The sequence below is a fragment of the Copadichromis virginalis genome, linkage group LG6 (genome assembly GCF_057382275.1).
Source record: "Copadichromis virginalis isolate Kocher_CV1m ecotype Utaka linkage group LG6, C_Virginalis_male_GT1.1, whole genome shotgun sequence".
NCBI lineage: Eukaryota > Metazoa > Chordata > Actinopteri > Cichliformes > Cichlidae > Copadichromis > Copadichromis virginalis.
The window spans coordinates 39,171,961-39,198,691 of record NC_140623.1 but is presented as its reverse complement, the minus strand read 5'-3'; the positions used below and the strand labels follow the sequence as shown (position 1 = coordinate 39,198,691).

Genomic DNA, 26,731 nt, shown 5'->3' with positions numbered 1-26,731 from the left:
CAATGCTTAATTAGAAACTAAAATATGATTCAGGCTGTAAATGAGTAAAATGCCACTGCCGGTGTGCTGAGCTTTTCCTCACACATCCTCTGAAAACTATGAATAAATGTGCTGTTTGCATTTCCTAGTTTTTTAAAAATCTATTACAAGGTTGTTTTTTCCCCCAACACTGTGATATGCAATACACACTATAATCATTACAATATTAACACAGTAATCAAATTACATATATATTAGCTCAGGTTGTTTTTTTTCAGATAGCTGTGTCTGCTATAAAATTAGAGAAGTAAACAAAAATCTCTGCCAGAATAGTTTTACCTAATGCTGAAGCTGGGCAGGGTAAGAAATGCTGCAGAGAAACACACACACACACACACACACACACACACACACACACACACACACACACACACACACACACACACACACACACACACACACAAGCTGACTAAAGGGGCTACAGCAGCACTTCTCCTTCCCCACACTTGTGTTTTCTCATGTACATTTATTCATTCACTTTGCCATGATAGCTATCTTTTGGTTGTTTCTTATTTACTTTGATTTGAGTTGATCTTCTCATTTAATTTTCTGGATTTTGTTTCCTGTTTTTCTAACGTCCTTCACCTGTGTTAATTACCTGCAGCTTAGTCTTTGCAGAGTTTGTATCTATAGTGATCTTTCCTCTGTGAAGAAGATGTTCCACATGTTTGTCATAGCTAGCAATTTAAACCTACTCTGTTTAGTTCTATTTTCTCATGTGTAATTTCGTTTATATTCTTACAGTCTTTTTGTTTCCTGGTTTTGTTTTTTGGCCATTAAAAGCTTATTTTCATTAGATGCCTCGTTTAATTGTACACAATAGATGCTTATTAGAATTTCCCTCTATCATCTTCTTCTCCATGTGAACCATGTCAACCTCTCACACAAGTTAAACATTGAAGTCGTCTAAAGAATTTTTGACATCATAAAAACTAGCAGCTTAAAGCAGTGTGGTGTACAAATTTCAAGCCTCCACAAAAAAACAGTCAAATATGGTTAGGGTGAATGCTGGGAATCGTAGTATAGCCATGATGTGAAAGAGGGTTGTGACATTAATCTCTGGGGATGATGCTCAGTGGCAATTGCGCTTAAATCAATACTAGATGTAAGAATATCATGTATATCATGGTAAAAATGTATGTGTGTATATACTGTCCATGACAATAAAACTACATTCTTAGTTGTTATATAAAAATGTCCTATTAATCATCAATGGCATAGAAAAGCTCCGCATTTATGAGCAAAACAAAGAGATAAGCTAACACATGTCTGAGAGCAACATTTCCACAGCCTCCAATACGTCACAATACACCACAAAACTGGTTCTGGGAAAACTGGAAACAACAAAATTGTTTCACTGCTTGAGGTACAACCGTAAAGGTGGAGACACTGGTAGCCAGTGATGTGCAACAAAAAAGTAAATAAATGACACCACCAAGCATCATCATAGCTCTGGGGCTGTGTTGAGAGCCAAAGCAAACTGTGCATGGATGCGGTTACATACTGATCGGTCTAGGATAGGATTCCAAACCAAATGGTCGTAAAAGTCCTAAAAGCAGTTAGCAAAAAAGGTCAACCCCAGATACAACATCCCAGGTAGAAAACATTTTATTCTGGACATTACTGTGAAGCTCCTGTATTGTTATAAGGTTAAATAAGTTTAATTATTGTTAAACTAAAGTGTTAACCAGTTTAGCAACTTCACACTCTGACCTCAGGATTATCAGAAAACAACATCTCAATCATCCAGGTCATCGTAAAGGACCAAGGTCATTCCTTCAAGGACACCAATGTTCACATTTTGGACAGAGAAGACAGATGGTTTGAAAGAGGAGTGAAAGAAGCATCTATGTCCACTGTGAATGATCCTCATAAAACAGAGGCGGTGGTTTATGACACCAACTGTCTCCCATCTATAATCCAGTTTTGAGATCCCTTTCCAGACGCCTTAACGCCCACTCACATCCTGGGCCTTCTGACCTTAGGAAATCACATGATAGGGTGGGGCTAGGTTTCACGATGGCTGTATCCCAATTCAGGGTCTGCAGCCTTAAAGTACGCGTTTCAAGGCCGATTACGTCACAGCGGCGCGCCGAAGGCTGTCCCAATTCAAAGGTTGCTTGAAATGCGGCCCTGAAATGCGTCCTTCATTTCCCTGAATTTTAAGGCTGTGGCAGTGTAGACTTCGTGGCCCAACGTATCCCAGAATGCATAGCGCGGCGGTGGGTGTGGATAATTTTGCCGAAAAAAAACGGCGAATGAGGGGTGCCCGAAGAGTAAACTTTAAGTAAGTACTGAATATTATGTCACTTATTTATGTGCAAATGTTTAATAACGAAGAACATTAAAACATTACTGTTGGCCACATGTCGGCAAAGTTATGTGACATTAGTGACGTTTGTACTAACTTGGTTTTAAAGCCTCTACTTTAAAATATACGCCGTTCAATAGCTGAGCTTAATCCTACAGAGAATGGTCAAAGCTCATGTAGAAAGAAACAAACAAATGAACAAAAGATTTTCTCCTTCATTTCTGTCCAAACAAAGCTGTATGACACGTTTCCAGCTGTTAGTATCATGGTTGCTAGGCAACCTGGGCAGTGCAACGGAGGCTAGACCGTCCCATTTCACAAGCCTTGCACTTCCGGCCTTAGCGGTCTTTAAGTACGCGGCCCTTGAGGATCGTTGAGGCTGCGTACTTTAAGGCTGCAGACCTTGAATTGGGATACAGCCGATGAGTTCACCTGAAACCTTGGCTGATTGTGACCTTTTCACACCTTGGCTTGTGCGATTAGGTAGAGGATCGTTAGGGGGTCCATTGTGCTCCTGGGAGGACACTCCCATAGGGCTTAAATATGGGACTCTCCACCATTTGATCTTAGAACTGAAGAAGCTTCTCGGATGAGAGGTGAAACGTCTTCAAGCAACTTAAAGAAGTCCAGACACTTTTCTTTCTAAGCTCCTTAGACATCGGAAAACAACGCAAAAACTCATTGGAAAAGGATGGAAAATGTCTTTGATTATACTTGCACTATTAAATCCTGCTACCTTTAATCTGCACTCCCCAACTGTTGCGCAGTATTTTTTTTTTTGTTATTTTGTTTGATTTTTTTTTATCACTGAAAATGTATTTATTGCAAATTTACTGAAGCATTGCAATATCATTTTGAAGCTATATTACCCACCCCTACACGACAGTCTCTTGTCTCTCAAAAGACTGTGGCTGCTGTTGACAGGAAAGGCTGTGAGCAGAGACTGAACTCTCAAAATACAGTGGAAAATACAAATAATCCAAAATAAGTCACAAAATATACACAGGCGTCTGATAATATACTTGGGTGGCCTCGCCAACTAAAGTGTGGGAAACACTGTAATAACCACTAAACATTTTGTAGCTTTGACACAGCAAACATGTTAGCATTGGGAATAGACCGAGCACCTTGAAGCAACTGTTGTGTTCTGAATTGGTGCTACATTAATATAACTGAACTGAGCTAAAAAAAATAATTTGTCTGTAAAGTCAGATGGCACTTGTAGTCTTAAAGAAATATAATGACATAAATAATATTATCCAAAAACACAATTCACTCAAAATGTCCAGAGCAGGGGTGTCAAACATAAGGCCCAGGGACCAGAACTGGTCCGGGAAAACTCTAGCCCCTAAATTGCTTTAGAAAATGTTAAGTAGGGCTTAAATATTTTGACTTTTAAACCTATTTTAATACGTTTTATAGGTTTTCCTACTGATAAAGACCTTCCCCACAGCTTTTCACACTATACCAAAGTAACTAAATAACTGAAAGGCTCCTGTTGTTTTACTTTGGGCTAAAGAAATTTCAAAAGGACATGTTCTGGGACTTTTAAAATTACAGGACACTGCCCAATGCGCTACTATTACTTTCTTCTTTAGTTTTACATATTTATTTATTACATTTTAAGCCCAAATAGTTGTGCTGACACATTTCTTTCCTTCACTTCTTTTTCCTTTAATAAAATATCTCAGGAATTAAATGTATAGTTAAACTTTACACTGACAGAAAGGGAAGTTTCGCCAGTCTGGCCCACCTATAATCAAAGTAACCTGTGTACAGGTTACTTGATTATAGGTGGGCCTACAGGTTACTGTGTACATAAAATGAGTTTAACATCCCTGGTCTAGAGAAAAGCTGCAAACTCAAGTCTTGGCACTCCACAGAACAATCCATCCGCCCATGCACCCTCCCTGTGACTTCTCTGTATTTTTGGAACGTTAACTAAATTAGCTATGCATACACGATGAGTATAGTAAATTCTGAAACATGCATTACTTACAACTTTTGCCTAACACTCTTACTGCACGCACAGAGACACACAGGCGCGCAGAGTAGGCAAATGGGATTACAGAGTGTGTCTGCAGGCTGTGACAGGGAGTTTGTGCGTCACTCCTGCTGAGCCAGATTAGACTGAGCTTCACCTTAGCCTTACAGGTCTGTTTGGAGTAACACACTGGCTAAACTAGATAGACACTAGTTTACTGCTCACTTACCTCTCCACTGTGCGTCTGTCTCACTGTGTTTATCCCACAGTCTTTAAATCCTCTAATATTGCCATCTTTTGTTGTGTGCACACACAAATCACATACACAAACACAATCTGTTTCATTTCAGTATTAGAGAGACAGACATTCACACACCTGCTCTCTGCCCTGGGTATCAGGGCTCCATGAAGGTGCCAGTTACAGTCCCGCTGCCCTCGCTGCTCGCCCATCACTCCACTGAAGAAGACCAGGGTGACGTGTCTTCATCTCCTGACGACAGGCATGAATCAGAATTAAGAGTTAGGGTTGTTGGAGCCTGAGTCTCTCAGCATTGTAATATTATTGACAATTTGAAACATGATTTTTATCTTCTCATCTGAAAAACTACGATTAGGGTGTGAATAATGGAGGAAAGCTTTCCTTTTAGATCGGTGAATCATGGGGAAAAACAAGCAAACTGGAGATGGAATGAGAGTGGGGGGCACTGAGGCGGAAGACAGAAAATGAGTCTAAGAAAAAGACAAAAACAGACAAGCAGAGAAAAAGAAGAAGAGTTTGACAGACAGTGCCACATGATGGCAGCGACAGGGGCTGGACAAAAGGGTTGAGGGCAGTAAACTGAATCAAGGGAGGAGGAGTACGGAGAGACAGATGAAGCAAAAAACCACACCGAGCTCCATCACAGCAGGATGGGGCTGCCTGCATCGGCTGCATGTGCTGTTTGTGGAGTCCCACTTACCCCTGCTCTGATCCAAACACCATCCATATTTAATGAGGCCCTCACAAAGCCCTGGGAAAAGAGATGCTGGGAACTCTTCTGTCCCCTCCCTCCCTTATTCCCATCTCCAACTCCCTGCTACTGAAATTCTAATCCTTCTGTCTCTTCTCTTTCATAACTCTCACTTTCTATTCATGTCTTAACCTATTAGCCCAGCATGTGACTGTGAATTAATTTTAGTCTGAGAATGTCACAATTTCCTCATTTTTTCTTAAAACAGGGAATCAGCTGTTTTAAAAAAACGACAACATGTGTGCGCTGTCACTCACTTTTTCATTCAAAAGTGAGGCTACGTGTGCTCTTTGTGACTGTATGTGTGTGTGATTGTATAACTGTATGTAAGTTTTTGTTATGTGAGCGGTAAGCTGGATTTTGTGTGTGCGTGTGTGTGTGTGTGTGGTTGTGCATGTGTGTGTTAAAGTGCTGCAAGCATCAATAATGTATGTAGATAATGCAGCCACTTCACTCTACCAACAACTAACAGGCATACCGACGCACACAAAGGAAGACAGAATGAGGAGAGAGAGAAAACGCATGAGGCTGCAAAGAACAGAAAGATGAGAAAGAGAAATGTGAGCAATAAAAGGGATCAAGAGGGTTAGGGTTTGACGGGCATGGAGAACATCCGGTTTGCCTACTCTGTGCTCCAGTGATTATGTAATTGATACCTCAGAAACACAAAACACTTCATTTTGAATATTTCATTATGTTTTTCATAATTTCTAAATCTGGTTTTAGGTTCGCTTGTCAGGCGATCTTGATTGAAGAGAAGTTGTTTTACACCATTATGAAAGTCACAATTCTCAGGAAACACAGGTAAGAGGAAAGATGTTTCTGGAGAGGAACAGGGTGAAACAGTGCAACGTTCTGCAAGAGGCAGGAAAACCATATGTATGTTTCATCTCGGTCCTTCATAACCAAAGCTGACTTGCAGCAGGCTCATTTCTGTGATGAAGACTAAATTTCATATTGTTTTATTCATTGATGAATGCTGTGTACACTAATTGGTCCAGATGGATATGGCTGGGGAAGGCTGTTGAATGGGAGCCACATTTAAGCAAAACTGCAAACATCAGCAAGAATGTGGCAGAATGATGATCTAGCTTTTAATATGGGAAGTGAGATGGTAGGTCTTTGCAGAATTCCTGAGGGTGTCACTGTCACTTTGTTCTGATATGTGAAGCTCCATCCGAAAACCCTATTAAAATTATTTTTATATGGTGTAGGCAAGTACACCACCTCATGCTTCAGAAAACAATCCTGTCTTTAGTTGCAATGGGAATAATCACAAGGAGGGCTCTCTCTAACCCTACTGAGAAAATGTAGAGTGTTTTTAAAAAGAACCTTCATGTGGGTGGGCAACAGTGCAGCTTTAGATAATACTTTTAAATCCTTAAACAAAGGTGTGATATTTTTCTGACTGCTTGGGAAAAACAAACAAAAATGGCATCTTCATGATAATTATAACCATGATGTCACACATGGGCTCAAGCCCTCTGAGAAAGGGTGGGTGGGGTTTATGCAAGAAGCGTCCAAGTGTTCCTTTCCTTTGCCTGGCTGCTCAGGCATATAGACAGTTACAGTTTGACTTTTACTTTTTGTCTCACCACAGTAAAACCGTAGAATTGGCTCACAGAGGCTGCAAAAACAAACTCGCTCAAGTTTAGAGATCTCTAATTAATAGCATTTACATTTGACGGTCAGTGTACAACCTACGTTAAAACACAAAATATTTTCTTATAGACGGTAGGTGTACTGGCCTCTTTATGCTTTAATACTTTAGTGTGCTTTTTAGCCTTTACTGGGATAGGATGGTGGAGCAAATATGGAAAGCTGAGTAAAAAGAGCCTTGGCATGACACACAGAAAACGACCTTAGGGTGGACACAAACGTGGGCCTCTGCATTAGCTTTACAGCATATGGGAGGCCTGTTAGACCCAGGGAGCTGGTGCCCTGTTTATGTTTTCTCATTAATTTTGTTTCTTTCCTTTCTCCTCTTGACATTAATGAATTATGTTCACAGCTTGAAGGGTAGCAGTGGGGACAGAATGCAATTAGGAGTTCACACACCTACCAGGATTGTGTGGAACCCCATGATTGTTAAGTGACACTTTGGGTGACTGTGTAGCATTGTGCATTAGAGGTGGGAATCACCATTTTATTTTTTTATTTTTTTATTTAGGACAGTGCATGTTAATGAACATAAAAAAAAAAAAATTATATATATATATATATATATATATATATATATATATATATAAGAACAAGATCCGGGCCATCAACACATACGCCCTGCCCGTGATCAGGTACCCTGCTGGGGTAATAGGCTGGCCAAAGGAGGAGATAGAAGCCACTGACATAAAGACAAGAAAGCTCCTGACCATGCATGGAGGGTTTCACCCCAAGTCCAGCACCCTGAGGCTGTACGCTAAGCGGAAGGAAGGGGGCCGGGGACTGGTGAGTGTCAGCACCACAGTCCAGGATGAGACAAGGAACATCCAAGAATACATTGGGAAGATGGCCCCAACTGACCGAGTGCTCAGTGAATACCTCAGGCAGCAGAAACCCAAGAAAGAGGAGGGAGACGAGGAACCATCATGGAAGGACAGGCCCCTGCACGGTATGTACCACCGGCAGATAGAGGAGGTGGCTGATATCCAGAAATCCTACTAGTGGCTGGACAAAGCTGGACTGAAAGACAGCACAGAGGCACTAATCATGGCAGCACAAGAACAAGCTCTGAGTACAAGATCCATAGAGGCTGGGGTCTATCACACCAGGCAAGACCCCAGGTGCAGGCTGTGTAAAGATGCCCCAGAGACAATCCAGCACATAACAGCAGGGTGCAAGATGCTAGCAGGCAAGGCATACATGGAACGCCATAACCAAGTGGCCGGCATAGTGTACAGGAACATCTGTGCCGAGTATAACCTAGAAGTCCCGAGGTCAAAATGGGAGATGCCCCCAAGGGTGGTGGAGAATGACCGAGCTAAGATCCTGTGGGACTTCCAGATACAGACGGACAAAATGGTGGTGGCTAACCAACCGGACATAGTGGTGGTAGACAAACAGAAGAAGACGGCCGTAGTGATCGATGTAGCGGTTCCGAATGACAGCAATATCAGGAAGAAGGAACACGAGAAGCTGGAGAAATACCAAGGGCTCAGAGAAGAGCTCGAGAGGATGTGGAGGGTGAAGGTAACGGTGGTCCCCGTGGTAATCGGAGCACTAGGTGCGGTGACTCCCAAGCTAGGCGAGTGGCTCCAGCAGATCCCGGGAATAACATCGGAGATCTCTGTCCAGAAGAGCGCAGTCCTGGGAACAGCTAAGATACTGCGCAGGACCCTCAAGCTCCCAGGCCTCTGGTAGAGGACCCGAGCTTGAAGGATAAACCGCCCGCAGGGGCGTGCTGGGTGTTTTATATATATATATATATATATATATATATATATATATATATATATATATATATATATATATATATATATATATATATATATATGAATGTAAACATGCCAGATTATAGCCAAAGGCTAATTTCATCTGTTGTCCTTAAACATAAAAAAGTAGACATAATAATTCATAAAAATTCATCATTCATTCATAATAAAAACTCCATCACCAAACTTACACATACACACCATTCTGTTCCCAAATAAAACATTAACCATACAACTCACGATACGATATTATCACAATACTTAACGCACGATACGATATTATTGCAATTTATTGCAAAAATATTTTGCGATATTCAAATTCTGTACATAAAGGTAAACTTTATCAATATTCATTTTATCTAATATCAAAGTCTCACACTCAGTCTTTCTCTCATTTCAGTCAGTTATATTGGTGACAAACTGGACGGTTTGTATTACAGTCTAGTCCAACTTAACTGAATGCAACCATCTGGTACAATTATAGCTATTCTGAACTATGCAATTTATGAAAACTATGCAGCCCATTCAGCAACTGAAGAATTTGAAAGTAAATTAAAACAAAATATAATTTTACATTAATTAAAAAAGTTTTAAACTTAATTAAAATAAAACATGTCTTAAATTAAAATAAGTAAACTGTCATGTTTATTGCTGCCAAAAAAAAAGTTAAACACATTTGGACAGTGAAGGAATGTCAGGATTCTTGCTCAGAAAAGGGAGCTGATCAAAATGCTCTGAAGTCAGAGCATTTTGAAGTCAAAATATCGATTTCTGCTGTCCCTGTATCGATACATTATTAGCAAACAATTGTGTGTCTGTATGTGGTGTGAAAATCTGGAACAGTCTGAGTTTACAATTGAAACAATGCAAAAATATTCATAGATTTAAATTCCTCTACAAACATTTGGTCTGGTCACAGTATACTCAATGATGGTTTTTAGTGTGCTCTGTAATGTCTGTCCTCTTACCATTGCTGGTATGGATTCCAAGAGAGAAAAAAAATAAAAAATAAAAAAAAATAAAGAAAGAAGAGTGTGCGTATGTATGTATATATACGTGCATGTGTGTGTAGATATATATGTATGTATGTATGTATATGTATGTGTGTTTGTTACTTGTAATTATTACTGCCTGTTACCTGTGGTAATGCAATTTATAATTTATATATTCTGTATTCAGTTATGAAGGCTCTAATTGTTGTTTGCGAGCTGCCGTTGAGATGCTTGTATGTGCCCGGGGCTGTTGAGGGGTCTGTATGCAATGATGGGCGTAGCTGCGGGAAGTTTATTGTTTTTTTTGTTGATGAGTGAGTATAGGGGTGGGATTTAATAAGTTTTCTTCGTCCCACTCCTTTTTCAGGCAATTTTTGTTTTTTGTTTTGTGCATTTTATGTTCAATATAGGTATTTGTTGTGCCTGAAAATGAACAAATGAATGAATGAATGAATGAATGAATGAACAAAATATCACGATACTAGACAGTATCGATTTTTCCCCCCACCCCTATTGTGCATGCAGGTGTGGTTGTGTGTCTCATACGCTGCATGAGAAAACGTTCCAACCATCTGTCCTTGTTCTGCTTTTCATCCAGAGTAGATACAGCACTAATCTAAGAAACATCGGTTCCCAGATCTCCCTGTCATACACCACCGCTTCTAACTCTTCCTGGAAAGATGAACTCCAGCTTATGGGTCTGCTTCGGGTCTCCTTCCAGCTGGGTATGCCTAGTGCATCCAAGTGAGATGTTCAAATCACATCAGCAGAGAGTCTACCCTGCACCCCTCTGAAATGGCAGATCTCCTCATATCTACCCAGAAACCTAACTCCTGATCAATTTTAATATTGCCACCAACTGCTAATGCCCAGGGTTAAAAGTAGGAACACAGATCGAAGACTAAAGCAACAGCTGCTCCTTTGGGCTCAGCTCTTCCTTCGCTACAGCTGCCTGCAGTAATGCGGATGCTTTGCTAATCTGTCTGTCAATTTCCAGTCTTCCTCCCTCAAAGGAAATTCTCCAAGGTACTTAAAACTCTGCCACTTGGGCAATCCTTCCTTTTCCAGCTGAGATACAAAGCCTTGTGCTTACAGGTGCTAATTCTTATTCCCAGTTGCTGTGCACTTTGTTGCAAACCACATTTTCCTCACAATAATAAACAAGACATGCAGTTTAAAATAAATGTCTGTTCTACATTCAGGTTGGTGCACATGCACACAACATGGTGACTAAGTAGTTAGCACAGTTTGCTCAAAGCAAGAAAGGCTGAACCTGAGTTCAAACCCAAGTGGGGCCATTGGATGTAGAGTTCGCATGTCCACTTGTGCTTGTGTGGATTTTCTCCAGGAATGCTGGTTTATGCTATCTACATCTGGGCAGTCTGACAAAAGAGAATTTTAATCTTAAGACTTCCTTCTTCTGGTTAAATGAAGGTTTTTTTTAAAAAAAGTTACCATAGAAGGCTACCTAGGGTAATGCATCTTTACCATCACTGCAGGGTTTGAGCCATTTTTCCATACAAAAATACAACTGCTAAAATAACTAATGTGTCTTATTACCTACTGTTGTCATAAAATTAGGTCAAAAATTTGAAATAATTAAGAACCAGGATAATGTTATACTATCAATGAACCTGTTCAGCTGATGTTGTTTCACTTATGTATCTGAATTAGGATTTCTAGTAAGTTAAATTCTCTCTTAAGGACATCGTCTCTTGCTGGTACAGAGTGTAAAGTGTTAAATAAGCTTCTTTGTCACCTATTGTGTGTGCAGAGATGTACCTGGGGCAACACAGCTCTGCTGTTCTGCCTCAGAGCTGGTGTACTAGCAGGTTGACAGCCTCGAAGCTGCCAGTGCTAACAAGCTATCTGATGGCTTATACACAAAGCCAGTATCTATGCTCCCCATCTATTTAATGCACTAGTATTATTTGCTGAGCTAGCCTTACATAAAAGTAAATAGAGCGAACGCCAGTGTGCGACAGCCAATATGTGCAGCAGAACATGTTGACCTTTGCTGTGATATTTAAATAAATGAATTGTTTCTGCTGCACTTCTTGAAAGATAACTGGCCAGATGACCAGCCGTTCTTTTAGAGGAATTTTAGAGATATTTCTGAGGAAGACAAACACACCAAACTGAGAGGAATTATCTGTGAGAAAGAGACAAATAGTGACATCACTTCCTGTTCCTGACATCACTTTATGTTGATTATCCACTTAAGCAGGCTGCATTGGGTAACTTAAGTCCTTTAATGAGGATGATGCTTTTTAAAATGGCTCACCTGATCTTGTCAGTATTTACTTTTGTTGGTTGGGTCCATCCATTTGAAACAAATATTTACTCTTTACAGTTGCTGTGCCGACCCCTGTAGACAGCTCAGATGTATAAAAACACTCCACTTTGAATAATATTTTGTTTTTAAATGAGTCTATTCCCATAATTATGTAATGTTGTGATTGTGTTGGACTGTGAAGCCTATCTCAAAAGAGCATTTGCTTATGCTCACCAGCCACAACACCACTACCACGAGGCAACAACAGACCTTGAAGGCGCCTACATGGTAGTCTAGCCAAGGAAGGGAGTAGGCGGTAATACACTTCTACAGCACACTATTAAGACTGAACTGCAGGAGAGACCCTCAAAGATCTGGTAGATGAATATTGTGCAACATCGGCTACCACTGATGAGCCACTGCTGATCAATCCATGTAAAAGTTCTCACTTTTCCTCCTTCAAGAAACGTCTTGATGATATAAGGCTCTTTTGCAGTCATCTTGGGGACAGTTGAAGCAAAAGCTGAGCAAGTTTCAGTTTTTCGGAGGGGTGAAAGCACACAGCTGTACAGAAAATAGAGTCAAAACGATAAAAAAAAAACTCAAGTGTTGCACAATCATCTTTTTTTCTTTATTCCTTTATTGCTGGAAGCCAAATAACAGAAAACTGAATTAATTACCCAGGGCTAACTAACAACTAAGTTAATTTTAAAAGCACAGGCTGTGCAAATCAGGCTTCAAGTTACCAGATTATTATTACGCTTTACTGGATAAGAGTGACATCACATCACACTTCTAGCTCATAGGTTCCAGATTTTATGTGAATAAAGAAAAGCCTGTGTTGTGCTGACAAGCTCAAAAGTGTCAAACTGCAGATCTTATTTTGCGTAGTCAACTTGCAAGAGAAGTAATGTTTAAGAAACTCATTTCTGGGGAGAATGTGACTTTAAGTCGGCAGCTGCAACCTTCAAGTCATTCATACATAGAATTGCATAGTATGCGTAGTGTTTAAATGTAGTTTCATTACAAAAAAATACCCATGCCATATTATGTATTTTTTTATATATAATTAGTAATTAGAATTGCATGACTGAGGATTAGTTGATAACATTTTCTTTACATCTTTAAAATATGGTGTCCTGCGCCGCACATTTTTGCAGAAATGGAGGACTATTTAGGAGTAACTACTGCTGTCACGGTTCCTCAGTTTTTTCTTGTGTTCTGACTTTCTGTGTTCTTTATCCAAGTCTGAGTTATTATTATGAGTGTATTCTAGTTTCTCATTGTTTCGTCATCTAGTTCAGTATTTCCAGTGTTTCCTAGTTTCGTTTTTCATGTTTCTAGTTACTCTCGTATCTTAGTTATCTCTTGTTCATCTGAGTCTTGTGTGTCCTTCCTGGCATCCCATGTATGTAGTAGCTCATGTCTCCATGTTTGCTTACATTTTGTGTATGTCAAGTTTGTGTGTCTAAGTCTGTATCTGTGTTTAAACTTTGTTTTATTTTGGTTAGCTTGTGTTCCTTGTGTGCTATTTTAAGTTTTGCTTCCATGACCTGCATACCCCACAGATCTTGATAGTTGTTGCTTATAACCAACAGGGTTTTTTTGTACTGCCACAAAGCAAGGAACTCGACAAAAAATGTCAGACATACTATTCATGAGTAAACAAAAGTACAACAATAATAAAAAAAATTATCTTCACTAAAAATGTTTTGAGAGGTTTAAACAAAACTATTATCTATAGAACGTCCCTCTTTTTCTGGTATGAGATATAGTAATTTAGTAATCCAAAGTATTCCAATTACTTAAAAAAAACAATCAATTGCATCACTAATGTCAAAAGTTAATTTGTCCTAATCGACTGGTTGCATTTCAAACTGCTCTGACCCAACTCTCGTCCTATCTGTTAGATGTTTGGTGGCTTTTCAGTGCGTCACAGTATGCGTGTGAGACATGGTGAGTGTCAATATACTGGACAAAACTGTGACATTCAGCCAAAAGTTGAGTGACCTTATGTCTCTAAGCTCAAACATGCAAACATATGCGTGTCTGTCAGCTTGCTCTGCCTGTGCTGTAAACTGTCACAAAGTGCTGAAATGTAAATTTTCTACAGCTGTATGACGGCTCCAGGCAACAAGACAATGGAGTGAGTCCTAAGAAAAAGCTTAAAATACTCTTTATGATTAATAATGTCATGTCATATTTAATTGTACTACTGCAGGAAAATACATTTTTCCATACATGGGTTCTAAAACATCATCAGATCTTCTTCTAAAAGAACTAAAAAAAACAAATTAAACAAAGAAATCATAAATATTAGATTTGGTTATTTATTTATAGAAGAAAATCCAATATTAAATATCTGTCAGAGGCAAATGTATGCAAATCTCAAGGACTAATGACTAAAGGTGATAATGTTTTTTGTTCATACACCAGCTGGAGGTACATAAACACAGGTATAATAGACAATGAGACATATATTTTATGTTTATGTGCTTTAAAATGAATGGCATGTTACGCTCTGTATATCTTTTGTTTTGCAGCAGTAATAATATACTCAAGTGTAATCCCACAACTGAAACACCACATCCCATTATGCTAAACTGACCAGAATCCCACCAACACTCAAATGAAGATCAGATCTGAAGTAAGAAAAATTTCTACTAACTCAGCAGACAGACAGCTGTCAGCATGTGATCCTCCCTATCCAGTATGAAATGATGGAAAGCCCCTTTCTTTAGTTTTAATTCAAGAATTGATTCTATTAAAATGAATGTATTGCCAAGATTTTTGTATCTATTTCAAACCCTACCAATAGAGATTAACCAAAGTCAATTTAATGAGTGGGATAAAATGTTATCTAGATATATATGGCAAGGTAAAAGACCAAGGGTTCGCCTTAAAACACTACAGCTGGCTAAGCAAAAGGGAGGATGGGGCCTCCCTGACCTCAGATATTATTATTTTGCAGCGCAGATGAGAGCAATAATATGCTGGTGTAACCAATCATACACTGCCCAATGGAAAACCATTGAGGAACAAATGCTGTCTATACCTATTCAGGCAACTCTAGCTGACAATAACTTACAAACCTATATAAAAAATACTGATAACATGTGGGTGAAAAGGACCCTTAAAACATGGAGAACTATTATAAAGGAATATAAACTCGAGACCAATATTACAGTTCTTAAATGGTGTGCTTACGACTCAGAGTTCAAACCTAATGAACTGGATTCTAGATTCAAGGACTGGACAGGTAAGGGCATAACAGCCCTGTGCAGTATAATGAAGGATGGAAAATTGTTCAGCTTTGACATGCTTAGAAAAACATTTTCATTAGAAAAAGAAGACTTCTATCGATATCTGCAGTTAAGGCACTATGCCGACACGAAGATGAGAAACGTAACAATGATAAACACACGCTTGATGGAACTGTTTATAAAAAGCTATAACTCAGAAACTATTGATAGAATTGTATCATGTCTCTATAAGGGTCTAATGGATTTGAAACCACATTCGACTTCATATATTAGAACAAAATGGGAGAAGGAAGGAGGGATAAAAATATTAGAGGAAGAATGGACGGCAATATGGAGGTATCAGTGGATGTGTACCAGCTCACAAAAGTGGAGGGAATTTGGCTGGAAGTGCCTAATTAGATACTTTATAACACCTTCTCAGAAGTCTCATTATGATGATAACCCCCCTGCTTGTTGGAGGAACTGTGGAAATCAAAGTGCAAATCATTACCATATTTTCTGGGACTGCTCAATCTTGAGGGATTATTGGAGAGAAATACATAATGCCTTACAGGATATCTTTAAACGTGAAATATCTCTCGAGAGTAAGACTATGTTCTTTGGATATATACCTCAGGAATGGCCTAAATATGATAAACATTTAATAAATATTTTATTGGTGGCCTGTAAAAAGAATATCACCAGAAAATGGTTATCCCCAGAGAGCCCAAACATAAGTACATGGATGGAAATCACAATGGAAATTTATAACATGGAAAAGATAACAGCTTCTGTTAACCACAAGCTGGAGAAATTTACATCATATTGGGAAAACTGGGTTAAATATATCACGCCTCATAGGCCAGATTTTACTATTACAAACCAATAATTATGATGTATGTATATATATTTATAGGATCACCCCATACCAACACATCCGTGTTTTTTTTTGTTTTTTGTTTTTTTGTTTTTTGTTTCTTTTTTTTGTTTTTTGTTTTTTTGTTTTTTTTCTCTTTTCTTAGGTTTGTTAGTTTTGTTTTTTGATTTTCGGATTATGTGATGGTTTCAATTACTTCTATCGTTGTAAGTATTCTTCCCTTATGACTTGGATGTAAATTAAAATACTATTTCAGTATTTAAGGCAGATAACCTAAGTATGAAGAATGCTTACATGATGTACATACTGTGAATGCCTGCTTTTGAAACCTTAATAAAAATATGAATTAAAAAAAAAAAAAGAAATGATGGAAAGCCTCTGATACAGTAAAAGCGCTTAGAGAACTACTTCTGCTGTTGCTGGAAAACTCTTTAATCAGGTGTTTCACACTGAAGCCAACGTGTCTAAAAGGGCCGTCTTTATGGCAGAGGAGATTAGGGTTGACCTAAAACCTTTTAGACCTCATTAGAGCAGCCATCCCGAGGTTGAGATTCACCTCTCTGCAGTAAGAAGCTGGGGAGTTTTTCGCTTTCTTTGCTTCTAATTTTCCAACGCCTTCATATTCTCAGATGTTTGGAGAAGCCTTTTGAAAGGATTTATCTCTTTCAACGTTTCAAGTAGCTTAACTACAGCACAATGTGAAGTCAGAAAGACAGCTGAGTTTTGGGAATGAGGGTTCAAAAAGTCCCATCTCGGGCTGAAAATCCATCTCATATTTTTTAGCTGGTTGTAAAGATTTAAGGCTCTGACTGTGAAGGAGGAGCTGAGGGAGATTACATTTGGAGCTAAAGTTGAAGAGTGTGCTTCTTCTCAGTATAGGTGAGAAATGTCATTTTAAGCACTTTTTAATGGTTTGAACAGTACTACACACCAAACCTCAATGACAGAACAAAAGTGCCGAAAGGCCTTTGAAGTATCCCCACACACCATTTTTGCCTGATCAAGTTTAGGCACGTGTGCACACAGAGAGGTTGACGGACACACCCGAGTTTTCACTCGCTATTAAACTTGACAAATAGGCAGCATCAAAAATGTAGTCAAGCCTAAAAATAACATCATAAATTAGTAAAGCCCGGGAGAGCCATCACAACGCAGTCGGCCCCACAGTCTTCTTCAGTTTCAATCCTGAGCATCAGGGCACGCTTTGTATTAGTGTGTCTGCACGAAACGAATCGATTTTGGGACTCACAGTCCAGCAGCAGCAGCAGACTGTGCCACCTATAAGCCAAACACAGTGGCATCAGCCCAGTCTCTGTGAAGGCTGAAGCATGATGCAGCAAAATATCTGGAGACACATCTTACTGTAAAATGCATGTAGCTGTGTGTGTGTGTGTGTGTTTCTGGTTGCAGTGATGCATTAGTAAAACACATTTTCATTTCACACAGACTATGCACTATTAGTTTATTCATCAATTCTTTAGCAGCAGTTGAACACAGAAACTGAGCGACTCCCAGTGCTTTAAAAGCAGCCTGGGAATGTCTCTTTAATGAATGGAGTGGAACTTGTGGAACATTAGGGACGCCTTCCAGCCCTTTCTACACAGTCTACGTCTCAGATTGTTGCTGAAGCTTTAAAAAAAATCCCTCATCCACCTGCCTCCGCCCCTCCATTAATCTGACTGAGATGGATTTAAACAGGTGAAGCTGTGAATGGGTGCCATCTTTCACCTGCACTCTTTAAGCTGCGTGTGTTTTAAGGGGAAAGATCGGAGGAAGTTAATGAGACTTCTAAATGTGGCAGATTAACTTTTTTAATTAAGAACATGAATTGAAAATTAAACCTTTACTTTTCTTTGCACTGTGAAACTAGCAGGCTAACAATAAGCAAGTTTTTTTTCTTATTTGATTTTTAAAACAAATGTCCAGCCAACTGAGCCAAAGCACCGTCTAATTTGCTTCGAGAGCTTGCGCTCATGCACGTAAGGGAAATAAAGGTAATATCGGTGCACAGAAAATGTTTCTAGCACCTCTATGTGTGCTCAGTGTTCATCCTGGTTGGTTGTAGGTGTAAAGACCTTACCGAGTAGCGGGTTTCCGCTCTCTAATCCCCTCCTGAGCGCAGGGCGGGCCGTCCCGACCGTCCTGTACGTGGAACAACTTCGAAAAGCGCCGCAAAAAACCCCGCCGCACCTCGAAGAAGTGCAGTTAATCCATATCACCTGGGTGTGGGCAACGAGAGGCTCGAAATCCCCCACAGAAAGCAAAAGTTGCGTTTGACGAAAGTCCCGGCGCAGGTAAGCGCGTGTGATGCGGATGGGGTGAGGCGCGCACAGCTTAGGCGACGGTAATCCTCTCTATCTGTCTCTCTTCCCCCCCACCTCACCCTCCCCAGTCTCTCTCTCTCTCTCTCTCTGAAACACTCACAGGAACTTTCAGCAGTGATGTCAGACTCCGACATTAACGAGAAAACAAACAGCAAAGAAACGTACGGCGCGAGCTCCCTCTTGTTTGCACACCTGCATCTCTTTGTATCTTTTGTCCGCTTGCGCGCATCCAGTGCTGCCATACAAATATGCCGAATACTGATATACAAACAGGGCGGGGGGACTGGGTTCAAACAAAAAACCTTCCTGTGCTTTATTTAAACTGGGAAGCCACACACGACACACGACCAGCTGGCTTAAAATAAGAAAGAAGTAGTGGAGATAACTAAATTGTCCCCTTTCGCCCTCTACTGGCGTTTGTGTTGCACGTTTGTGTTTCACCTCCTGAAATATCCAAGGCTAGGTTTGCATGTTGTACTTAATCTTTTCATTTCCACCTGTTTTGTTAAGTATCCCCAAACAGCAGTAGCTCTATTGCTATAAAACCACAAAAATAAACAGCCTATGTGGGTCACGTGTCCAAATTACAGTATTACAAATTACAGTATTCGCAGCTGGACAACCTAGAGGGACTTTAAGTAAAAATATCAATATGTTATAAAAAATATTAATATGTTATGGTGCATTTTAATGTAGTAGGCAAGTCTGGTAACAGATACACTATAAGACGAATGTATAGCTGTGTATAGATTCTTGAAGACTCCATACCTCTACAGTGGGGATAATTGTGTGTTTTGATGGTTCCCATGGAGTGTACAGGTTAAAAACAAATCCATCTAAATTCTCCCGTTTGTTGAATCTGAAAGCCATAGAATTGTATTTATTTGTTTTCATCAAACCAGTCACTCGGCACATTATGGATAAAGGAATAGAAATATTTCATCACAGGATAATGGCAATGACTCAGAACCACTTTGTGCTAATTTAAATGCTATTTGATGGAAACTTGAGCGCATAAGGGTCCCAACAATTAGCAATGACTGTTGTCATCTGCAATTAAATGTGCATCAAGTATGCGTTCAGTTTTTGTTCTTCACTCATAATGAATCCAGCATTTTGAACTCAAACATACAAAAACCTTTATGGAGTGAAAGATGATGCACATAGTGATGCTGAGCAGCATCGCTACAACAACAACAATCAACTTATGGTACTTTATTCTGTAAGGTAGAGACCCTACAATCAGACAATCCCCTATGAGCAAGTACATCGAAGTGATGAGAAAAGAGATTTTCCTTTAATAGTAAGTTAGGGGTAACCTCAGCATGGGGCTGAGGGATAAAAAAAGAAGCATAGTAAGATAATAAACAGGAGAAAAAACAGACTACAGACTACACAAGATTATGCAAAGATCCATGATGTGTAAGCATCATCAAGGAAAACAATTCAGGAACATGGAAGATCTCCCAGCAGCCCAAGCTTTTTGTACTTTTCTCACAGATTTCCTTTTTTCAAACTTTATTTTTTTCACATATGAAAATATGGGCTCATTAAAAAAAATTGTTATCCACTACATCCAGGTTCATGGATGTAGTGGACAAAGATATGCAGAGGACGTATATGACAGAGGATCTAAGGATCGGATGCAGTGGAGCAAGCTGTTCCACTGTGGCGACCCTTAAAGGGAGCAGCCTGAGGAAGAAGAAGATCCTGTAGTGGTGCAAATATGCAAACAGGGATTAACAATATCATCATCAGGAGTGGAGCAATGTTGAAACAGAGTGGAGAGGTGCTTCAAGACATTACAGAAAATGTAAAATTCAAATGCAGAACCAAGATTTGTGCCTCATTTAAAATGCAGGTTAGGCCAACTTGGGGTTAGAATCTTGCCTAAGAATATCTGGCATGCAGATTGGAGCAGATTGAACCACCAACCTTCTGATTAGTAGGTTACCCATCAATGTATGGGCTACGGCCATCCATACAATAACCGTCGTGTAGTTATATTTCTCAGGGGTGCACGTTCGGTTACGCGAAGGGTTAACATGTATGTCATGAGCATAGATTCCCCACAGGAGTCTAAATCACGCATTAGTATGACAGTAAGCATAAATTATGTACAAAAGGTAATAATAGCTTCAATATTATCTAATGTTGTAAAGATAAAAACATTTCCAAATCAAGATGTTTCCGTGTTGAATTAAAATAGATGAATTGATTTCCTATCAGCTGGTACTAAACACAAGCAGAGAACCCGCTATTTTAAATTACAGTAAGAACAGAAAGAAAAAGCTCTTTTAGAAGTCCAGCGCACCAGCATGACTGAATCAAAGGCGCCATCGAGTGCAAGATCAGACAAAGTAAGAAGGAGAAAAGGGCAAGTAGATTTTGGATAGCATGTGGACAGTTAGTGGTGGGAATTGAACCATATGTAAACTTAATGGTTCAGCGTTTTTCCCCCTCCTCCACATGGTTCCTTGCATCTTCATCAGGAAGCTCCTGAAACTCTGCTGCTGATGGTGGATAAAGCCCAGCAGGCCTGATTTGGTTTGAACTCATCTTTTATTGATTCCATCTCTCCCAGCACCCACACCTCCACCATCTCTGGGCAGGTCTAAATCTCGCTCCCTAATCGGCTGCAGATGTGTGGCTTTGCCTTGCTATGCTGATCTTACACCCAGTGTTGCCAACTCCTCAGTAAGGAAAATCGCTATTGGTTGTCCTAAAAGTCGCTAGAAGTCGCTAAATGACGTCATCGCCTAATTTGCATAATTGGTCATGCTAATCTAATTGTAACCTATGTTGTTGGAGAGAGAAATAACATCGTGGAAGAGACTTAAAGTGAGTAAAAACGTCCTAAATGCATTTAGAGTTTATTTAGAACTACAAATTAAATTTCTTTTAGCAATTATTGTTTTTTTTTAATGTCACAATTCCAACCCTGCTCCTTTACCCGGGCTTGGACCGGCAAAAGTGACCCGAAATAGGCACTCTGGTGGAGTTACTTTGTGTGTGTGTTTATAAGTAGTTTTAAATCTTGTGATCCACAAAACAGCATAAGAGTAAAAGAGTAAAAGAAGAACTGACTGCGTTACAGCACCCGCTGCTTGTTGAGAGTAAAAGCGATATGCACTTTCACGTCTTTTTTTCTGATAACAGCAGTTATTTTTTTCACATTCTGTTTGTAGTTTTAATAATTTTTACAAGGTGTTTATAACTTTTTAAATAACCTTGCTTGATTTTTTTGCTATAAGTAAAATGTAGAAGTTGTCATTATAACATAATCTTTGTGAATTCTGTTAACTTTTAGGGGGTAATGTAGATAAAAAATGTAACAAATGTAATAACTATCACATGAAACAGTTATCTTACGATCAATTTACACATCTGGCCACAAGATGTCAGTGTTACACAACTGCACTGCTGCTTCCACACCGTCTATTTTTTTCCTCCCCTCTCTCCCTCTCACTTTGCCCCACTAACACACACATTCACAGGTCTCACATGCAGATTTAGCACTTGTACAGCCTCCATGCTGCTTTTATTAATAATATCATAACCACACAGTCCACTTCCAGTCACCGCTCAATCCCCTTCATCCTCTGCAGGAAGCCCACACTGCCACGCACGTCTACTCTAATTTAACAGAGATTAGGAGAGGAAGCTCTTTTGTTGCTCTTGCACCGACCCCCCCACTCCCTGCTTTGTGGTCTGTTTGATCTCTGTCCTTGGCCATCAGCTGGTGGACAGAACTATTTTGGGTGGGTGCAAGGGGATTTTTAGCCTGTTCATTGTCTGAGTCACAGAAAATTTCAACTAGAAAAGAAACATGGAGGATGCAGTAAGGGTTGAAGCATATTCTGCCATTAAATTTAGATAAATTATTGTATTTTATCTACATGGAGTAAGAGCAGTATGGTTTTCTTGCATATACAATACAATACATTTCTCCCCTTGACCAAATGCTCCATAGTTTCAAAGCAAAGTCCAACAAACTTTGACTACAGAACTAAGCGTATACATATTCTCATTGCTTCCTTTCCCCTTTTCTCTCCATAAGAAGATGAAAAGATCTTTCATGTTGTTTCCTCTTGTTGCATTATTTATTGCTGTGTGGTGCTTTATTAGCCGGTTTCATCTCAGATTTTGCAGGCTGTTTTTGGGGGAAGCCTTTGAAATGTGTTTCTGACTCCAAACAATCCTTTTCCCGTTTTCTCTCAATTGCTCCAGTCGCCTTCTCTCTCATGATAACAAAAAAAGAAAACCCTAGATTTTCAAAGCGAATTGAGCTACCCTCTGAAGCCAAAATCCATTCAATACTGTCCTAAGGAAGGGAGATGTTGTTCGTGGCTGACATGAAAGAAGAACAGAGGAGCCTCTTTGTCATTAGCCTTATTAGCATCATTAGTGGAGTATGGATGAACTTCAAATGATTGGCTCGGAGTTATTTGTGTTACCACAGAAGCAACATGAGTACTATTTTATGTACCATGCTGGAGACTGTATATGAAGTGGGTGCATGTTTGAGAAAGCTGATATGTTTCTGTTCCAGCCACTAGATGGTGGAGCTACTCCTGATACAAAAAAAAGAGACTAACTGGAAGAAAGAAAAGAAGTGAGTTACTGGAACACATTAGAGAACTGGGGATTTTTTTTTTTACCACATAATAACAAATTAAAACTGGCCAGTTTCATTCCGGTATTAACCAACACTACCAGGGTAAACACACCTCACAAAGTCTTTGTAGATTTACTCATCACATATTTAAAGTACCAGCCAGTAAAAGTTCAAGCATTCTTAAATCGAAAGACGGAAGGATAACGTAGCCAAAAGTACCCAATTCAACACTGGATAAAAATGTGTTTGTCTGGCCTGGCATTTAGTTATTAGCTTAGGTGGCCCATACAGAACATTTCATTGGTTTTTGGATGAAACCTGAGCTCTTTATTATAAAAAATAAGTTGTTTAAAAGTGTCTAAAGTTGCCTCTGTGCCCCCTCTCTATTTTAAACTTGCCATGTTGATAGTGCTAAACAATATCTATTAAAAATCCATTAAAGATGGCAATGATTTTATACAGCAAAACATTATTTATAAGCACGTTGTCATTATGAGTAAAGATAAAAAGATTTCCAAATGAAGATGTTTCTGTGCTGAATTAAAAATGGATGACATGGTTTCCTCTCAACAGGGAGTAAATACAGGCAGCAAAGTTCCTACTGTAAGTTACAGTAAGGACCAAAAAAAATCTCCCTTTAAAAGCTTAGCGCCAGCATGACTGAATCAAAGGGGCCATCGCATCGGGTGGGAGCTGAGATGAAGGGAAAAGAAGAAAAGGGCGAATAGATTTTGGATAGCATGTGGACAGTTGGTGGTGGGAGCCGAAACCTATGTAAACTTAATGGTTCAGCGTTTTTCCCCCTCCTCCACATGGTTCCTTGCATCTTTATCAGGAAGCTTCAACCACTCTGCTGCTGATGGTGGATAAAGCCCAGCAGGCCTGATTTGGTTTGAACTCGTCTTTTATTCATTCCATCTCTCCCAGTACCCACACCTCCACCATGGCCCGGTTTCTCCTGGCAGGCCTTAATCTCTCTCCCTAATCGGCTGCAGACGTGAGGCTTTGCCATTCCCCACAGGGCTCTGCATGGGATATGGCCAAGTTTTCAGAGTGAGTGCCGAGGTGCTCTGCGCAACAACGGCAGAGACATTTGTCACTTTCAGGTAGTGAGAACTCAGCACGCCCACTTGCAGTCTTAGTGGCAGAAAAGAAGAAGGAGAGCACGAGTGGTGCTGTACCGAGGCTGAGGTCATGCCACATCATGCCTAAATGCCAGCTGAATTAATGAACTCACAGTAACAGCTGATGCTGGCATTTGAGACCAATTGTATCCTGCATCAAACGCTCACCCGTACTTTGATTCTCTGGGGGAGTCTTCCTCAAGGTTCCTATTGTGGACGCAAGTCATAATAAACACACATAAACAGCTCTGGCTTTCATGTCGGCTTTTTAAAAGAGGAATAAATAAGTACAATCCACTTCAGTGAGGCCTTTGTGGAGAGGAAGCAGCTGGAGATGGCACTGGGCCCTGGTATTGTTTGCCAGCAGCTCCCTGATCAGACCACGGTGCCTTGCAGGCGTCTCCTGGAGAAACAGGCAAGACACATCACCAACATGAGTGGGACAGTCGTGAGTCTGAAAGTGCAGCGATGCTCAGCATAGGTCACCTCAGAGCATGTCCGCAGTGGATGTTCCTCCTCGATGCTTCTGGACCTTTTAGAAATTACTGTAGTGTCATCATGGAACCAAAAGTGATCCAGTTACCTTTGATAATTTCTTCAGAAAAACAGACATCAAAAACATTTTCATGTTAAGTGAGGATGGAAATTGTGCATGGCTCAAAGGTTTACTTTGGACTAACCCCTAATGAAAATTCATTTGTCGGTCTTCCATAACCTCCTGAATGGGACTTGCTTTAAAGGATTTCTGGGCCGAAATTGAACAATATTGCATTTTTCCTTCTTTCTTCTTTTCTTTGCCCCGAGTTGGTGTTTTCTTGCTAATTCTGCCTCTCTCTTAGATGTGGTTCGAGCTATTTACAAATCCAACTTTTGGAAAGAGTGTCCAACTCCCTTTCGTCTGGGATTAGATAGAAAGAGAGAGGGATGAGGGCTACGGAGGGAGGGAGTAAGAGACAGATCATTGCACATAGAGTGCTGCTGAGGACAAACTTGAAAGGATTAGCAGGAGAAATACGAAATATCTAGCAAGTAATAAAAGTGCATGTTATTTGTTGTCGGCTAAAAAGTGAGATCAGTGGAGCTTCAAAGGACATCTGATTAATGCTGTAAAGTCACCAAGAACTGACAAAAATGTGTGACCAAAGAGCTATATGGGATATTTAGTGATACACGGAGCATGGCTTGGATTTCTAGCCAGCTGGCAGCAGATACTGAGAAACAGACAGGGAAAGTGTAAAGGAGGCCAGCAACGATGATCCAGCTAAAAGAAAGGGAGAGGTGTGTTTTAAGTTAAAGCCTCGAAATGCTCAGAGGGAAATAAGGTGCTCATTAGTGTTGAGGAAACATTTGTAAAGTTCTTATTTGTCACCCGGCTGTTTGGTCAAAAGCTAAATCTATCACTTAATCATCGTCATAAATAATATGCAGTTTGTTTTGTTTCCTTGAGAACAGGGTCAATGAAGTTGCCACTACAGCTTGACTATGTTTAGTTTTTTGCTAAAGAAGAGAGCATGTTTGGAATGAATCAGTTTGTACAAACTATTATCCAACCACATCTGAGTCTGACAAGCCATTTGTTTGAAGTGCGTTGGCTCACTTTACTGTCGTTTCATACCAAGTGCACAAATGCAGTGTTGCCCAGAGTGAGCCCATTATTTTCAATGGAGAGTGGGTCTGCCAAGCTACAATTGAGCCATAACAGTACGCACAACTTTGATTTTCCTTCCAGATTGTGTAGCAAAAGTGCAGCTAAATTGAACTCGCACCCCCAAATATTCAGACTCACACAAGCATGTCCGCTGGCACTCGAGCGCTGACAGGAGGCCAAAGGTGTGATGGTGCTAATTTTGCTGAAAGAGAAGAGAGTGAATAGAGAAGCTAATTTTGTTTGACAAACATTTATGCAGTTGTACGCCCACCCTATGAGACAAGAGTGGCGTAATATCATGATTCTGCACATTACAGTTGTAGCAGTCTTGCTGGATGGGTAATACACTGCAATGTGATATTACTGTATTGGAGTTGGTCCAGCAACTTCATTGCAGTTGACCAGTGATGTTGTTGTGATGTCATTGCTTGCAGCTCAAGGAAACAGAGCACACAGCACAGATTTGATTTCAGGATTTTCAGCCAAACCTCCACAATAAACAGATCAAGTATTATTGTTGCATAAACCTAACAAACTTGTAACTAGAAACCAAAAACAAGAGAATAAAAAGGCAGCGTAGTTTAATTAAGTCAAGATAACTTTTTTAATGACTATGACTGGGCACTGCAGGCATTCTGGTTACTGCTTGAAGTCCACGTTCTATTGATTAGACATGATTTGGGTCCATGTATCTAAATAATGAATTCAGAAAAATAAATCAGCCATATGTATCTTAAATGCATCTGCATTCATAAACGATTACCAGCCGACAAAAACAGAAGCCGCGAACTGGATGTGCTGGCTGCATATCTAACGATGGCAACAATGAATGGTTGAACTGTGGCAGTAGTGCTTAATG

At 39.9% G+C, this 26,731-nt stretch overlaps 1 protein-coding gene across 1 annotated transcript in view; it reads right to left on the bottom strand.

Annotated features, from left to right (window-relative positions):
* frmpd1a (FERM and PDZ domain containing 1a) overlaps window positions 1-18,503 on the bottom strand; it is a 51,421-nt gene extending 32,918 nt beyond the window's left edge. Inside the window, exons 1-2 of the mRNA XM_085460341.1 lie at window positions 18,239-18,503; window positions 4,711-4,824 (exon numbers count right to left, since the gene is read on the bottom strand). The gene's annotated coding sequence lies outside the window, so the exon portion shown is untranslated. The remainder of the gene's footprint in view (window positions 1-4,710; window positions 4,825-18,238) is intronic.
* Window positions 18,504-26,731: the final 8,228 nt, after the last annotated feature.